The sequence below is a fragment of the Mastomys coucha genome, unplaced genomic scaffold (genome assembly GCF_008632895.1).
Source record: "Mastomys coucha isolate ucsf_1 unplaced genomic scaffold, UCSF_Mcou_1 pScaffold14, whole genome shotgun sequence".
NCBI lineage: Eukaryota > Metazoa > Chordata > Mammalia > Rodentia > Muridae > Mastomys > Mastomys coucha.
The window spans coordinates 4,975,091-4,987,627 of NW_022196896.1; the positions used below are offsets into that span (position 1 = coordinate 4,975,091).

The 12,537-nt window shown below is 43.8% G+C and overlaps 1 protein-coding gene across 6 annotated transcripts in view; it reads left to right on the plus strand.

Moving 5' to 3' along the window:
* The window catches only part of Ankrd6 (ankyrin repeat domain 6), a 144,052-nt gene that overhangs the window by 14,719 nt on the left and 116,796 nt on the right, over nt 1-12,537 (plus strand). Inside the window, exons 2-4 of one of the 6 annotated variants that reach the window (XM_031366437.1) lie at nt 5,635-5,847; nt 9,672-9,711; nt 12,056-12,121. The exons of 3 other annotated variants lie outside the window; for them this stretch is intronic. The gene's annotated coding sequence lies outside the window, so the exon portion shown is untranslated. Of the gene's footprint in view, nt 1-5,634; nt 5,848-9,671; nt 9,712-11,936; nt 12,122-12,537 lie in introns of those variants that run through there. 2 more of the 6 variants (XM_031366438.1, XM_031366440.1) reach the window with 2 other exon arrangements.

The window sequence follows — 12,537 nt, forward strand, 5'->3', positions numbered from 1 at the left end:
AGAGGTCCTGAGTTCAATTCCCAGCAACCACATGGTGGCTCACAACCATCTGTAATGGGATTGGATGCACTCCTCTGCTGTAACTGAAGATAGGTACAGTGTACTCATATACATAAACTAAATAAATCTTTAAAAACAAAACAAAACAAAACAAAACATTTGTTTGGCAATCGTCATCATGCCTAGGGCCTTGCCGAATGTTCAACAGGTCCTCCACTGCTGATAATTGGCCTGTTTATTAATACCTTAGGTTTATTCAGCTAGTCATCAGTCCATCAGTGCCCTTTGCTAAGATGTTCTTCTCAAACACTTAGAAAGATTCTTTGATGTTTGTTTTAGGTTTTTCAAGACAGTTTGTGGAGTCCTACTCTGTAGATCAGGCTGGCCTCCAACTCAGAGATCCTCCTACCTCTGCCTCCCAAGTGCTGGGATTAAAGGCAGGTGCTACCACTGCCTGGCTTGGAATGCTATTTTAAAAACAACATTGAAACTATATGTACATAAATACTTTATATTCTATTAGCTAAGTCCTTAAAGTAGATTACCAGAAATTAAATTATTAGGTAAAAGGAGTGAATATTTTAAATATTTATACCTTAACATGATATTTAATCAAAAACCTTATGACTTTTTCAAAAAACAAATAGAAACCATTATTTATTTCAGATAATATTAATTTAGATAGGGCAAGCAAACAAAAAGCAACCTAAACCTCATGTTTGCACCTGGTTTTCCTTGAAGACAGTCTTTCATTAGGTTCTAAGTGTGTGTGTGTGTGTGAGTGTGTGAGTGTGTGTGTGTGTGTGTGTGTGTGTGTGGTATGTGGTTGTGTGTGTGTCTGGGGGCAAAGGATATGTGTACTGGGGGTGGACTTCACCACTGAACTGCATTTCTGCCCCTTTTTTGTTCACTTTTGGAAGCAAAAATATTTGTATTTGGGTACTAGAAATAAAAGTCAGGCTGCCCAATATATCAGTTAAGTGTCAAACCACGACCCTTCAATACATCGTATTAAGAGCTGCACTTTTAATACGGTCTGAGACAATGGATTACATAGTCTTATGGACTGTACCTGGGGAGGACTCTTAGTCTCTGAAGTTCAAAGGCTGCCTCTGTTCCTTAGTAAGATAGTCTCATCGCTGGGTGATATTGTATCTAGAAGTGTGAGCCCCTCCGTCCACTGGCAGGGACCTCACTTCCTGTTGACCTGATTAGGTGTCCCGTGGTAGAATAACAGGCGGCTGGAACTTGCTCTACAGATCAGTAGTGTTTTTTGTTTTTTTTTTTTTCTGTAAGCTAAAACACCTCTTTCGTCCCTTGCAACTTGATCATACATGCCTCCTTACAGAAATCTGAACCGTGCTGGAGTGTTATCTACAAGCACTTACATCTGTCTGGCTTTTGTTTGGAAGCCAGAGCAGAAATGTCACATGATACACAGGAAAAGATCGTGTGATCGTGTGTATTCGTTTGTAACCTGCCATGGTTTGCCAAGAGTCTTTTGTGTGTTAATAACACCTTTTCTAGAACTTACCTTGCTTCCATCTAAACTACTTTGTAACTTTCTTTTGGGGGGTTTTATTCTCAATTTTGAGTTCAATTTTATTCTGTCTGTATAGATTTCAGAGGGCTTGCTGACAGGACACACCTTGACTTTAGGGGCAGAGAAGGAATGAAGGAATTGTGTGGACTGAGAAGGTAGCCAGGGAATGCTGCCAAGCAGAGAGATTTCAACGGTGTATTTGTGGGTGTGTGGAGAAGGAAGTAGAAAAATTTCAGAGAGTCAGATTGAAATCTAAAACAAAAAGACGGCCTGCTAAGACAAAAAGGGACTTTCATCTTCCCAGCTCGCCTGGAAATCTCTGGCCCACACAGATCTTTAGGAATGTGTGCTGCAGGGGCTGGAGAAATGGCTCAGCTGTTAAGAGCACTGGCTGCTGTTCCAGAGGACCTGGGTTCAATTCTCAGGGCCCACATGGGGGAATCACAGCTGTACATAACTTCAGTTCTAGGGGATCTGACAGCCTCATACAGATACACACACAGGTAAAACACCAATGCACACGAAATAAAATAATAAAAAAGAATTTGTGTTGCTGCCCATATATATATTTTTTTGAGTGTAGTGTTGGAGGGAGGATTTATTTGTTTGTTTTGAGACAGGTTCTCTCTCTGTAGCCCTGGCTGCTCTAATGGAACTCCTTATACTTCCTAAAGGCAAGCAAGGGTGACATGGCACTCAGATCCTCCTGCCTCTGAGTGCTGAGTGCTGGGATTAAAGGTCACCACACCTGGTCAGACTCTACACTCTTTTTTTTTTTTAAAGATTTGTTCATTTATTATATGTAAGTATACTGTAGCTGTCTTCAGACACCCCAGAAGAGGGTGTCAGATTTCATTACGGATGGTTGTGAGCCATTACGTGGTTGCTAGGATTTGAACTCACGACCTTCAGAAGAGCAGTTGGTGCTCTTAACCACTGAGCTATCTCTTCAGGCCACAGTCTCTACACTCTTAATCCCAGCACTCAGGAGGCAGAGGTAGGTGGATCTCTCTGAGTTCCCGGCTAGCCTGGTCTACAGAGTGAGTCCCAGGATGCCAGAGAGCTCCATAGTGAGACTTTAAAACAAAAAACTAAAGGGGGATAAAAGAAAGAGGAGGAGGAGGAAGGAGAAGGAGGAAGGAAGAGAAGGAAGGAAGGAAGGAAGGAAGGAAGGAAGGAAGGAAGGGAGGGAGGAAGGAAGCCAGTCAGTCTGAAGAGTTTGGAAGATGGTGTCAGTTTGAGGCTCAGGCTGGCTTTGAACTTGCTGTATATCCCAGCTGCCTTTAGACTCTGGTTCCCTGTGCCTCTACCTACCAAGTGCTGATATTACATGTATGTGCTACTGTATCCAGCTTTATATATTTTTAATCCTTATGCTTCTTTTGCTTCTGTGTATGGATGGATTGTCTGAGGACATTTTTCTTTTGTAGTTTTTACATGCTTGCAAATTATGAATCTGTAAGAGTTTTTTTTTTTTATAGAAGGGTCTTAATTGACTTTTAAATGATTCTTTTCAATGAACAGAGTTTTCATACTTGTTGAATTAAGGTTGATCAATTAAACTTCACACATGTAGTCTCCAATAGAAAAACTATAGCTTACTTAGTATTTATCAAGTTATAAGATGTATTATTTATAAATACAACAAAAACTTCTTCCTGAATGTAGTATGATTGAGATAATTCAAGTTTGGTGTTGGCCTTATTTGCAGAATACAATCTTCCTTACCATGAATCACAAATTTCATTTGGTAGATTGCCTGTTATCTTAACCTGTCTCTCACCTGTGTACTGGACATCATCTCTGTATTTAGACTCTAACAACTGGTTATGTGCTGTGTGTAGCAGTGACTTGTGTTGTAGATGTATCAGACGTCCAGATGGCAGGGCCATTGACTAGTGACTTCAGAGTTCCGTTCATAATGCTTATTTTCATAACGCTGTCAATGACTTGAAAGTGGGGTTTTTAGAAAGTTTAGAGGGGCTGGAGAGATGGCTCAGCGGTTAAGAGCACTGACTGTGAGTTCCCAGCAACCACACAGTGGTTTACAACCATCTGTGATGGGATCGGACGCCCTCTTCTGGTGAGTCTGAAGACAGCTACAGTGTATTCATATAAATAAAATAAATAAATATTTAAAAAAAAAAAGAGAAAGAAGAAAGAGTAGTTACAGAAGATTTCTCTTTTCTTTTTTTTTAAAGAGTTATTTATTTATTATATGTAAGTACACTGTAGCTGTCTTCAGACACTCCAGAAGAGGGAGTCAGATCTCATTATGGATGGTTATGAGCCACCATGTGGTTGCTGGGATTTGAACTCAGTACCTTTGGAAGAGCAGTCAGTGCTCTTAACTGCTGAGCCATCTCTCCAACCCTCCTTTCTCTTGCTTTTAAACACATCTTAAAGAGTAACAGCTGTAAGACCACCCAGTCCACTCAGAGCTGATGGCTCCCCTTGCAGCACTGGGGCTCACATTCTGCCTTCCTCCCTTCCTCAGCTTTGCCCAGTAGACATTACTGAGGAGCAAAGATGCTTCCAAAAATCATCATGTGTGATTCTTTTTCCTCTGGGGACAAGCCCAGAGCCATGTGCATATCAGTGAACACTGCCACTGAGCTCCACCCAGCTTTTCCATCTCCTCTTTTGTTGTATGTTCTGAGTCTTGTGGGTGGCTGATGTAGAAGTCTCAGTTTAGCAAAGCATTCAGTAGTCCCTGGTTCTCAGCATTCCGACCAGTTCTGAGCCTCTGCAGTAACCACTACCCACTATGGAAGACACTTCTCTAGAAGCTAGTTGGACACATCATGTCTGTCTAGAAGAACATAGCTTCCCTACTAAGGCCTATGATCTCTCCAGCCAGGGGCTTTTGGCCAGGTATACAGAACCACGTGAGCTGTATCCTTTGGAGCAGGCTTTCCATTTAATCAGAAAGTGGTTGGTTACCTCCATACCAGACTTAACTGTGATTGCACCAAGGGGTACATCTTGCTTGACAGTTTGGTTGTAAGCATGCAAGGTCCACAGCTGGGTGAGACTGTTAATGTTCAGTTTCCCCCAACAACTTTGCGTTAATAACTTCAAGCTCTGTGAAAGCTAGGTATCTGGCCAAGCTTCCAGCTCAGTTCTAGCTTGATCTCTCTGTGCGCTGTGCCGAGAACGTGGGCCCTCTTCAGCAGAAGGGTCTTACCATCTGGTAGAACACCAATGGCGATTTCCTTTATTGCTCTGGAGACTTCGGATCTGGATGGTTCTACTTGGTTTAGTTAAATAGTCTATGCTACCTGTACTCTTTCACTTAAAACTGAGAAGAAACTTCAGGGAAATGTCTAAAAGCTCTGTCAATCTGTATGGCAGAAATCAAGTCCCCACTAATATTCTTTATAAACACTTGAGATGTGCTTGTGCTTGGTTAAGATGTCTTTTGAACTTGGAATGTTGCTTCAATTTTTATTTTACTTTTCTGAAATGAGTATAGCATTTCTGGATAACCTATAATGTTCCTTTGGCCATTTATACTTTTTAATTCATATTTTGAGGAGTTTGATGGTTTCCTAAGATATAGCATGCAATCTTGTAAAATTTTTCTTTGAAAGTTGTTTCTTCCTGATTGTCCCTTCTTAGCATCTCCGTACCTACCTCCACCCCTTTGTCCCCTAGTTAAACATTTATTTCACTTTAAGAAAAATGATTATTGTCTAGGACTTACTTGTCTTTCATAATGAGGCCCTGGTGCTGCCTCTTGGGCTTTGTGTTTTCTTTAGAACCGATAATTACCTCTGAGCTCCTATACTCAGCCCAGAAGTCAATTGCAGAGGGAGAAGGGAACACACAGGAAACAACCATTTATAATGTGTGGTGTGTGAGTAAAGCCCCTGGTGCTAAAATAGCATAGCCGACGTCAGGTAGTCAGGTTCGACCCTGTCTTGAAGCAGACGCAGGGCTGTAGCTGTCAGACTTTAGATACTCCGTGCGGCTCCATCAGGGGTTGGTGCTTTGTGTTGCTATTTCAATGTCCAAGGATTTGTGTTGCTCTGATAAGACGCCATGACCAAAAGCCGCTGAGGAAGGAACGGGTTTATTCCTTCTTACAGCTCTCAGTCCACACTCATCCCGGAGGGAAGTCAGACGAGAAATTCAAGACAAAAACGTCGAGACAGGAAGTGAAGGAGAGGCCACGCCTACTGGCTTGTTCAGCTTGCTTTCTTACTGCACTCAGGCCTAGGGGCAGCACCACCCACAGTGATCTGAGTCCTCCCACACCAGTCGTCAATCAAGAGAATGCCCCTTGCCTACAGACCAATCCGGTAAGAGCATTTTCTCGGTTGAGCGTCACCTTTCCAAAATGATTCTGGCTTGTGTCAGGTTGATGCAAAAATTTGCCAGCATAGTCTGTTTACTGCCAGCATTTTAATTCACAATTTGGCCCTTATCTGGATCATGCTTTTTAAAAATGTTTTGTTATTATTTGAAGTATGTATAGATGTGTGCGTCTGCATGTGGGTATTTGAACATGAATGCAGGTTCTCCTAGAGGCCAAAGGCATCAGATCCCTGGAGCTGGAATTACAGATGGTTGTGAGCCGCCTGAAGTGGGTTCTGGGAACCAAACGCTGGTCCTCTGGGAGAGCAGCCAGTACTTTTAGCCACTGAACTATCTCTCCAGTCCCCCTACATGAATGTATACATGTATCTCTTTGCACCACTTGTGCTCATAGTGTCTACAGAGACCCAGAGAGGACCTTGGGTCCCATAGAGCTGGAGTCACAAATGGTTGTGAGGCACCCCACTGTGTGGGAGGTGGGAGTTGGAAGAGCAGTCAGTGCTCTGAACCACGGGTGTATCCCTCCAGTGCCCAGCGATTTTTGTTTGCTTTTGTTGTTGTTTGATTGAGTTTTCCCTGCCTCCCGGGTCACGGACTCTTCAATTCTAAATCTACCCAATAGTCACCGGATCGTATGTACGGGGCGGGGCGTAAGACAAGCTAGACAAGCAGCATTCAGCCGTGGTCTCTGCTTTAGTTCATGCCTCTAGGTTCTTGCTTTGAGTTGCTACTTTAGCTTTCCTGTAACCTGTAAGCCAAGAACTAAAACAAACAAACAGACAAATAAATAAATAAACAAACAAATATTAAAATAAACCTCTTGCCTCACTCAAATTGCTTTTGATCATTGTTTTATCACAGCAACAGGAACACAAACTAGGAGACCACCCATTCCTGTGCAGAGAAATGGCACCCACCTCCCTGCTCCCAGGCTTCTTCTGTAACTGACTGACCTGCTCTGTGTGCTTGAGTGAGCTATTTGTACTTTTTTTTTAAATTCACTGCACTTCTTTCTCTTTCTCTCTTTTTTCTTTCTCTCTTCTTCCTTCCTTTCTTTTTTCTTTCCTTTTTTTTTTTTTTCCTAAGCTTTGTGTAGCCCTGGCTGTCCTGGACCTCACTTTGCTGTCCTTGAACTCAGAGATCCGCCTGCCTCCGCCTGCTGGGATTAAAGGCCTGAGCCACCACTGCCTGGCTACTTTTAGAAGTTTTAATTGCCACTTCTTGTTGTGTAAATGTCTGTGTTCATATGTGTGAGTACATATTTATGTGTGTACTGATAGAGACCAGAGGTCAACCTCAGGTGTTGCAGGAAATATTAAAAAATGAATCGGCACATTCACATACTTGTGCCGGCAACTCTTGGCCCTGTGGTCCTGACGGCTCTGTCTCTACCTGTCAACTCTCCAGCAGGGCCGGAGCTCCCAAGTACCTTTCACTGCCATGCCAGCCCCACGCAACAGCTGTCCACACTGCGTCAGCTGTCACAACACCCATCACCCTGGTAGAATTAAAACTCTAGAAGCTTGTAATAAGCCAATCAGATTTATTTATCAATAAATTCTCAATTTACAAGATGCCAGTACAGCCGGGGCGTGGTGGTGCATGCCTTTAATCCCAGCACTTGGGAGGCAGAGGCAGGTGGATTTCTGAGTTCGAGGCCAGCCTGATCTACAGAGTGAGTTCCAGGACAGCCAGTGCTATACAGAGAAACCCTGTCTTGAAAAACCAAAAAAAAAAAAGCCAATACAATAATTTCAAAACCAATTGATAATGATACATGCTTTATCCCAATTATTCTAACCTTATGATAACATTACTACGTGTGGCTGGTTAAAACCACGCTGGTTCATATCTGCCTCAGTCTTGGTTTTCCACCTTCTCCCCTGAGATGTTCCTCTCCAGCTCTTAGCTCCGCTTCTTTTTTCCTGTCCATCCTGCTGCCCTAATGTAATTGGACAGGGAAAATCCTGTGACGCTCAGGTCAAACAAACAAACAAACAAACAAAAAGATTTGCCACTGTAATCTCTCTCTTTCTTTCTATTTTTTTTCTTTTTTGGTTTTCGAGACAGGGTTTCTCTGTGTAGCCCTGGCTGTCCTGGTACTTACTCTGTAGACCAGGCTGGCCTCGAACTCAGAAATCCGCCTGCCTCTGCCTCCCAAGTGCTGGGATTAAAGGCGTGCACCACTACCACCCGGCTCTTTCTTCCTTTCTAAAGATAGGAGTATGTATAGGAGTACACTGTCTTCGGACATATCAGAAGAGGGCATCAGAACCCATTACAGATGGATGGCTGTGAGCCACCATGTGGTTGCTGGGATTTGAACTCAGGACCTCCGGAAGAGCAGTCAGTGCTCTTAAGTGCTGAGCCATCTCTCCAGCCTGCCACTGTAATTTCTATTTGTGAGGTAGAGCTTGCTTACTTCAGCTGAACCTGTGTTAACAACTGTACTGGTATGCATGTGATCAAAACATGCAGGGTTAGCACCCTGGATCCTGGTCTGTTGCCAACAGTAAAGACATCAAAGAAAAGAGTGAAACCAGGTGACATATCATAGTTGTCTTTCTTCTTTCCTTCCTTCCTTTAAAAATTTTTTTTATCAATTACTCTTGGTCTCTCTCACAGCTTTTCTGAGTGAAACTGTCTCTCTGTGCCTCCTGCCAGCAGGGCAGCCTCCTGGTTGGTGGTCCTTGTGGCTTTTATGTTTATACACATGTAAAATGTGTTTTGTAAAACAGACTCTTTGTGTGGAAATAGTTATGAGATGGAACTTTTAAAAGTTGAAAAATGGTTGCCAAATTGTCATCTAGAGAGGGTGCCCGCGCGCATTTCTCAGCTCCCTTGCCAAAGTGATGCTGTGCAAGCAGAAGGTTTTCGTTTGCTTCCCAGTGCCCGAGCGGAAAGGCTAATGTGGACGATAATAAATACCTCTGAGGTTAACTTCCAGCTTCCACAGGCACTACCAGTACACCCTCACACCCGATCACACACTCGTGTGTGTGCACATACACACAGTAAAGGAAAGGCTACTTGAACACACTCATTGCAATACTGCAACAGTCAACTTGGATAACCTTCCTGGTGACCTGAGTGACTTACAGGCAGGCAGCGAATACTGCAGGGATATGCAGAGCAGAGGGACTGTCCCACACAGGAAGGATTAGGACAGTAGGGGATGCCATGTCACTCATGGGTTGTTTATTTCTGCAAACCCCGCCCCCATGTATGTGTGCATGTGTGCAGGTGTCGGAGGATGCCAGAAGAGGGTGTCAGATCCCCTGGAGCTAGAATTACAGGTAGTTGTGAGCAACCTGATGTGGGTGCTAGGAAATGAAGCAGGCGTGGTCTTTTGCAAGGGCATTAAGTGCTCTTAACCACTTAGCCAGCTCTCCAGCCCCCTAGAGTGCTTCCTACTGCTGTGCTACAACACTGACCAGGAACAACCTAGGAAAGGGTTTATATACCCCAGGTCATAGACCACTGAGGGACCAAAGCTTGAACACAAGGCAGGGACCTGGAGGCAGGAACTGTGAAGCTGTGGCTGACTTTCAGTTAGCTATGTAGGCAAGGATGACTTGAACTTCTGGTCTTCTGCCTCCACACCCTGAGTAAGGAGACTGCAGACTTGTGACGCCATGCCCAGTGTTTCTAGGATTGAAGAGCAACCCCTTGGCTCTCAGTAAACACTCTCCTGAGGCTCAGCTGCTCAAGTAAAGTTTATTAGTGAACTGACTTGTCGAAGGTCTTTTTTTTTTTTTTAATATCATTTGGAATAACTTTTAAAAAGTTCAATTTTTCCTCTTTTTAGACTAAAGCTTCACTTCCTAGGAACAGCAAACATAAAGGAGGTAGGTCTGAACGGAGTGGGTTTTCTGACTTGGTGAGAGAAAGGTCTACTAGGAAGGGTTATATCGTTAGCCTTAGCAAGGACTATCCTGAGAATTTCATCTCTGAAGTGTGCGTGAGGACGTTTTATTGGTACAGTGAGTTACAGGTACTAAGGACCTGATTTTAACCCAGTTTTTTTTTTTAAAGATTTATTTATTTTATGTGTATGAGTAAAAATGCAGCTGTACAGATGGCCGTGAGCCATCATGTGGCTGCTGGGAATTGAACTCAGGACCTCTCCTTGCCCCGCCCCACTTGTTACGCCCCGCCCCACTTGTTACGCCCCGCTCTTTCAGCCCCACTCTTTCCGGCCACATTCCCTCCCGGGTAGTACACTGTAACTGTCTTCAGACATACCAGAAGAGGGTGTCAGATCTCATTACGGGTGCTTATGAGCCACCATGTGGTTGCTGGGATCCGAACTCAGGACCTTCGGAAGAGCTGTCAGTGCTCTTACCTGCTGAGCCAACTCGCCAGCCCCTTAACCCAGTTTTTTTTTTTTTTTTTATATTGCCTCTCTTATATAGTACCCAGTAGTTAATGTTCATTATTTAAAATTTTGGTTTAGCCCCTACTTACTTTATTTATTTTAATTATGTGTATATCTATGTCTCTATATGTGTGTACATGTAAGTGCAGGCACTCAAGGAGATAAAGGAGGGTGTGGATCCCTTGGAGCTGGAGTTACAGGCAGCTGTGAGCTGTCCAGTATGGATGCTGGGACTCTAACTCAGTCCTCCCCAAGAGGAGCAAGTGCTCCAAACCACTGAGCCATCTCCCAGCTCTGCCTCTAATTTTATCCCATTCATTCACTCACTCATTCATTCATCCATCCTTTCATGTATGTGTATTTGTGTGTATTTGTTTATTGATTGGTTGATTGATTTATTTTTTTGAGACAGGGTTTCCCTGTCTAGCCCGGCTGTCCTTGAACTCTTTCTATAGACCATGCTGGTTTTGAACTCACAGAGATCCTTCTGCCTCTGCCTCCTCAGTGTTGGTATTAAATGTGTGTGCCACCACTGCCCCTATTTTGTGTCTTATTTTAAACCAAGACAAAACCAGACCAAAAATGGTGTCTTGAGTTTCTGTGACCAGTGTAGGTTATACCATTGGAGGAAGGGGCTCAGGGATGAACATAGCAATTGCTACTGTGGATTTAGACATTCCTTCCCCAGCTCCTGGATTTGTCTGAAATGGACTTTGAGACAGCCCTATCCCTGTGCTCCAACCAGCACAATCCAAGAAGGGTTTGGTAGATGCCAGGGCTGCGTCCTGGTCATTCTGGCCTTGCTTGCCTGAAGGTCACACAGATGGTGTCAGTTGACTGTGGTTTTAAAAAAAGATGCCACACTGGCCAGTGACTTTTTAAAAACGTTGCCTTTTCCTGGTCTTGGCCTCACCCTTGTGACCTTCCTGCCAGTCTCTGCTGTACCAAGTGCATACCTCTGTGTTCATCCTTGTGAGAGCAAAAAATGCTAAGTTGTCAGAATGCAAACATCTCAGAAGCACGCAGTGGTAGAATCAGGCTCCCTTGATCCAACCTTACACAGATAATCTGTGACTCAAGACAGACACTTGTGCCTACCCACCGACATTTCAAAAACAACAGTGACCAGCCTTAGTAGCAACAAATGAAATATAAAGTAAAGAAAAAGAAGATTTTTCTCCTACTAATAAAGTTCTCAAATATAAAACCAAATGTCAGAAAAGCCTGATTAGTTGGGTGTGGTAGTGCAAACGTTTAATTCCAGCACCGGAGGAGGCAGAGGCAGATGGATCTCTGTGAGTTTGAGACCACCTGGTCTACATAGGGAGTTCTAGGACAGCCAGTACTATTTAGAAAGAGCAACAACAGCAGCTTGGTTAGTGTGGAGCCCTGTTGGTGGCCACATGGGAAGCAGGGCTCTCCCACAAAGGGCAGCTGAAAATATGTACTATATTTGGAGGACAACCTATCAGTCTTTACCCAGGTTTTATATGGTTTCCTGTCAACAGCTGTTCTATAATATCATAGGGATTGTTTGTAGAGCGAGTGTGTCCGCTTAAGCTTACTGTGGTGGTTAGAGTGCTAAGCCTGCTCTCCCATGAAGTTTAGTAAAATCCATCAAGCTAGCTTTGTACCCAGAATAGTTCTAGGGACAGTGTAGGCTCAGTTCCATGTCTTTCGCAGCTTAGGTCAAGACACTCTTTCCTGGGAGGGAAAGATTTTTGTCATCACCTATCCCAGGATGGAAATAGTGTCCATCCAGGTCCCATTCAGAAGGCACTTTCTAGAAACTCCCTTCTGTCTCTACTTCCCAGGTCTAGACCAGCAGGAGAACCTGTCAAACACTGTTGAAGCCCAGCTGAACATCAAACAGTTTTAAGGTAAATTCTGTGTTACTCCCAAAGATGGGAGGAGAAAGACCACCGACCCAAATCATCATGGCCAAGCCCATAGGCTGCCTCTGTAAGGTGGGGTTTAAGAGGTCAGCTTTTCATGTGGGGAAGACAAAGTTTTTATAGCACAGTGGTAGGGGGTTTCCAAATGGGGGATCTGGTGGGCAAACTAGGCAGGGTTACAGGAGCAGAACATAAGCCTATCAAGTTAGTCCTCCTTCCTGAAATGGAATGGCTGCAAGATGGCCATAACCAGGTAGTCACAGTTGGTCACCTAACTTTTTGAAACAACGGTAGAGTTGCAAGATGGTTAAAAAAAAAACCAACTTTTGGCTGGGCAGTGGTGGCACATGCCTTTAATCCCAGTACTTGGGAGGCAGAGGCAGGAGGATTTCTGAGTTCGA